This window comes from Chiloscyllium plagiosum, chromosome 7 (genome assembly GCF_004010195.1).
Source record: "Chiloscyllium plagiosum isolate BGI_BamShark_2017 chromosome 7, ASM401019v2, whole genome shotgun sequence".
NCBI lineage: Eukaryota > Metazoa > Chordata > Chondrichthyes > Orectolobiformes > Hemiscylliidae > Chiloscyllium > Chiloscyllium plagiosum.
Genome location: NC_057716.1, coordinates 11,076,996 through 11,082,768, shown reverse-complemented (window position 1 = coordinate 11,082,768; position 5,773 = coordinate 11,076,996). Strand labels below are relative to the sequence as shown.

Genomic DNA, 5,773 nt, shown 5'->3' with positions numbered 1-5,773 from the left:
AGCGAAAATCATGGAGGAGGTGGAGGGCGTGGGTGGTGTCCCGAACGTAGGTGGGGAGTTCTTGGACTAAGGGGGTCTGGACCGTGTCAAGGTATGCAGAGATGGGTTCGGTGGGGCAGGAGCAGGCTGAGACAATGGGTCGGCCGGGGAGGTCAGGTTTGTGGATTTTGGGCAGGTGGTAGAAACAGGTGGTGCAGGGTTGTGGGACTATGAGGTTGGAGTCGGTGGATGGGAGATCTCCTGAGGTGATGAGGTTATGGATGGTCTGGGAGATGATGGTTTGGTGGTGGAGGTGGGGTCATGGTCAAGGGGGCAGTAGATTCAACCAGACTCAAAGTTCATTGGCAGTTGCCTTAACTAAACATTCACCCACCCAGCTTCCTCTAAGGACTCCATTTCATTTCCTTGCTTTCTTTGACAGATCTATTCTCACCGTACCAATGCATCTGCTATACCTTCTGGTTTCTTTTGTGATTGCACGGCCTTGACACTGTCCCACGTTTTGAATCTCATATACCTCTCTCTCCCAGAACCACACCAGGATTCTTCGTGTCCTCACAGTCCAGGAGCATTCTGGATAAGTCTTTGCAATATCTATATTCTCTGAGGTGATGCCAACACCAAATACCTCTTTTCCTCCACTCTCCTTTCTGAGCTTACCTGCTCCAACCCATGATCTGTTTCGTATCCATTCCCTCTGCCGATAGGTGTGCCAGCCCTCTGGATAGGCTTATAGACCCTTCCTTCCTGCCTGGGTTCAGGTGCCATCAAAGACTGTTCTGCAGAATGACTGTCACCTTCCTGTCCCCTCCCCTATCATCAGTTGTGGTGGCCAGGCTACATTTTTGACCTTTATTGAAGATTTACGTAAAGTGCTTGAGGTTCTCTGAAGCTGAAAGGTAACTGATTAAACCTCCAGCTCTGAAGATGCTCATCACTCATAATTGGACAAAAGCTGTCGCTACCACATTAAAGGAATACTGAAAAATCTTAATTTTAATGAGGCTCAGCTAAAGTGGCTTCAGGACCAAAAGAGAAACTCAACTTCTGACTCTCACTACTGTGCTAAAAAATCCAGCTCTTTCATTTTCTCTCTCGCCTTTCACACAAATGCACATGCTCATACTACCATGCTTTCTGGATCCTCTACCAGTATTGAAAACAGTCTTGAGGGAGACATATTGCCAGGAAGAAGAGAGACACAGAATTTAAATGATTTGAAATTAATCATTTTTTGGAATGACCTGCATTGATTTTTTTAATTTGGTTTTACTTTCTTTGGCATTGGTGCTGCTGTTTAGTTCCAGGGTGTATCCAGGCTGCTGGTTCCCAGATCTTAAGGATCTGGACAATCAGTTTTAATGTTTTCATGAGTTTACATCCGAGATAAACCCCCAATGTGTAAAACCAATTGCTGCATGTGTTTTCTGCACAGTAACTTTTTCTACACATTCCCCATCTTTGTAACATTAGCTAATGTGTGGCCCTACTTTGCTTGCCTTTATATGGGGATTACCAGACTTTCATTAATGCCCCTCTTTGTGAAGACTCTTATTCAGAAAAATTAGAGCTGGTAGCAATGAGAACAAAACAAACTGTCCACTTGAATCAGGTTTTTTATTTGTAAATAGAACGTGCCACACAGGAGCATTTTTGCTGACTTGGCTTAAAGTTAATTCAAGCATTAATGCTCTTTGTAGACTGAATGGACCATGGCAAGTATAAAAACAGGCAACTCTCTGGCTCTACAATTGACTGAGAATTTCAACAGGGAATTCAGCATAGGAAAGGTCAAAAATACTTCATAAAATGTTGATTTACAATTATGCATATTCACTATTATTATTTACTCAACATGTTTGGTTTATTTTGTTTGGATGGCACGGTGGCTAGCTGGTGAGCACTGCTGCCTCACAGTGCCAGGGATCTGGGTTTAATGCCAGCCTTGAGTGACTGCCTGTTTGGAGTTTGCACATTCTCCCCATGTCTGCATGGATTTCCTCCGGGTGCTCCAATTTCCTCCCACAATTCAAAGATGCACAGGTTAGGTGAATTGACTGTACTAAATTGCCCATAGTGTTCACAGATGTGTAGGTCAGGGGTAAATGTAGAGAAATCGGGTGGGTTACTCTTTGGAGGGTGAGTGTGGACCTCTTGGGCTGAATGGCCTGTTTCCACACTGTAGGGATTCTATGATTCTATAGTCATTAAAATGCAGTCTTGTCTAGTTAGGAGAATGGGATCGTTTGAATGAACGGCTTAGTACATTACTGTGATAAATGCAACTGAATGACTGGTCAACAGTAACATGAGCACGTTGTCACTTTCCAGGAGGAAGTCTGTCTAGATTCACCTTTTGATTTGTTGCCTTGACCTTTGACAGAACTTCGAATTTGGGCTTTCCTTTCCTTTCCTGCCTCTGTACTTGCTTAAAGCCAGTCACTGCCCTCCTTTGTTTTAATTTCGATGCCCATATGAGTATTGAACTGATAGCTTTACTCAACAACTTGATAGGCTTGGGAACAATGAATTACAATTGCTCTTCTTGTTAACTAACCAAATCAAGCCTCTTTTGTATTCTTCTATGACAATACAGATCGAAGACAGGAACTTCCAGGGTTGGCACTATGAGTGCAGCAGTGACTGCGGCGACCTGTCCCTTTACTTCAGCAGCTGTAACTCCATCCGTATTGAGAGTGACTGGTAGGTGCTGTATGAGAAACCCAATTACATGGGATACCATGTTCTGACCAGGGGAGAGTATCCTAACTACCAGCGCTGGATGGGACTCAATGACAATATCTGGTCGTGTCGTACCTATCCATATGTAAGTTTCAAGCTTGCTGCACCTTATTCTCTACTTTCTGTAAACAATGTGTCTTTTGATAATAATTGTCCTGAATCATACTTGGAAACACACAGAATTTAATTTTTACAGTATCAAATTATTAAAAATTTATCATTCCATTCAGATGCAACATCAGTTAATAAATTGGAATTGATACTTTATTACTTATAGCTTTCAGAATTAATACAATATTGCTATGAACAATTGTTTTGCTCATAAACTAATTATATTGAATTAATCAATTAAGCTGGTGCAGAAGCAAAACCATCTAACTAAAATTTCATTGCATAGAAACTTATAAATAAATATGAAGTATGCTATGAGAATATCACAATAACAAACATTGTAGGTGACAGTGTAAGGATCTGCTCGCAACATTGATTATAGTTCTCAAAGTAAGTACAGAGAAGTCAAAGTGAAGCACTGATTGGGCCTGTGTCTATCTATCTCTGTTAGAAACAGAAATCAGAAACAGCAGAATTCAAAAGATATGTAATACAAACAGATTGGAGATGTTAACTCATGATTTTCTTCGCTTAGAAATATGCTAAGTTGCTTTACAGAATTATCTGTAAATATAACAAAAGTTTATTGATAATGCTGAATATTTTTCCATTGCAAATATGGCCACCATGATCCAGCCGTGCATATGCAGTTCCACCCATGCTATTAGTCCAGTGCATTATAAGCAATTGATGTTTTTATGGTCTGAGTTATAATTTTATACTTCACTTTGTCTAAGACAGTTTAACTGGACAGAACTTTTACAAAAACAAAAACAGAAATTGCTGGAAAAACTCAGCTGATCTTGCAGCATCCATGGAGAGAAATCAGAGTTAATGTTTTGGGTCCAGTGACCCTTCCTCATTTCTGTTGTTTTTGTTCCTGATTTCCAGCATCTGCAGTTCTTTTTAGCCTTTTTTTGTTCAATGAGACATTACAAATTTACCTGATTCAGAAGCAAGAGCTAATGTGACATATTTTGGCTTTTCTGTACTTGTGATAATCCAAATTCTTAAACGAAAGCATGTCGTGACTATTATTAGCAGCAGATGAGGGTACGCCAAAGTCACACACCTAGTGTATTTTCAATAAGTAGTATAGAAAGTAAGATAATTGTTTGTTCAAATATGAATTCCTAAGGAGAGTTGCTCACTTTAATAAGTTGACAATTGTTTAATTGTCAGAAAACCTCATGATAATATGCTCCACCTAAATGTGGCATTGCCCATAAATATAACCTATAAACAATTACAGGAATAATCAATTTATTTCTCTCCTACATAGATTTTTAACCTATTTATAGCAATGTCAAGGATCAATATTATGCTTTGTCATTGCTGATATTTATTGTCCGTTATCCTTGGGAAAGACTTTGACATTCAGCAGATTTTGAAGGAAAATCTCTAAATTTCTGTTAAGATATGAAATGGAATTTTTTACAAGAAATTTACAATTTTGAAAAATGTCTTTTAGTCTAGCGATGGGTTTTACAGAATGAGGATTTACGAGAGGCCTGACTTTGGAGGGCAGATGATGGAATTCATGGATGACTGTCCATCTGTCTACGATCGTTTCCATTACCGTGACATCCACTCCTGCCATGTGATGGACGGTTACTGGATCTTCTATGAACATCCCAACTACAGAGGGCGACAGTACTTCATGAGGCCTGGTGAATACAGGAGATACAGTGACTGGGGAGCAACCTGTTCTACAATTGGATCTTTCTGCCATTTCTGAGTTGTTAATTAAAGATTTGTATTGTTGAAAATTACTCAGGAATTAGCTAATAAAAATGATAATATTCAATAACATTTAAGGAGTATTTTTGTGAAGTGCTGCAGAATTGTATTTTTAAAACACTATTATTGTAGTACAAATAAATTTTGTAAGGGAACCAATTCAAAAACCATTATGCACCATTCATATTTCGATAGCGACTAGTTGGCCAATGGTCTCATGTCAATTATCTTGCATGAGGTAGTACAAATTGCACTCATACTTACATGATAAATTGCCTGTGAGCAAACTTTCTAAGCCAATAGGCAGACAACTTAATGACAAAAAATCCAAAATCGTTAAATAAAAAGTCACACCATGAAATCATGAACTAACATTCCTTTGTTAACATTTATGATAATTGTATAAGCAAACTTTAAAATCAATTGGTAGGAACACTTAAGGTATCTAAATTATTACGATGAACTGATGAAACTTAAATAAGAGCTTACAAAGACATCCTGTCTATGGGAGAAAGTGAGACCTTTCCTGATGAAGGGCTTATGCCTGAAATGTTGATTCTCCTGCTCCTCAGATGCTGCCTGACCTGCTGCGCTTTTCCAGCACCACGCTTACAACTTGTCTATGTCAAGCTCGTCATCAGTTTTACAAACTGATATAGCTCCATGCCACATAAATAAAATTATTTATGTGACATGGAGCTATATCAGTTTGTAAAACTAATTCAATCAAGTTAACATGTTGGTGCTCTAAAATCTGTGAATTGAGCTACGGTTAAAACTCATCAATTAGTTGACAGATGGGATTTCTTTTATATATGAATTCAATGATCAAGTCTAGTATTGAAATATATTATTATTCAATCTTTCTGGATTTGACTTAATTATATACAAGATCCTAGATGTTTCGGTATGAGCAGATCTACATACAAATGGCTGGAACTGAGTGAAAAAGTCAAAGGAAGAATGGGTGTTAATTTTGACTTGGGTGGCAATGTAAAATGAGTAATGAGAATTCACTGGTTCTACACTTCTCCTGGTTATAATTTCCACTTTGTGTTCTGCCGTCTTCCCTTTTCAAATTCACATTCTATCTCAATAAAATGGCATAAATAAACTTTTCATCACATAAATACACCCTTATCTCAATCTCATCAAACTTGAAACATAATCCACGCTTTCA

The 5,773-nt window shown here is 38.5% G+C and overlaps 1 pseudogene; it reads left to right on the top strand.

Moving 5' to 3' along the window:
• Nucleotides 1-1,712: 1,712 nt before the first annotated feature.
• Nucleotides 1,713-4,606, top strand: LOC122551898 (annotated as a pseudogene).
• Nucleotides 4,607-5,773: the final 1,167 nt, after the last annotated feature.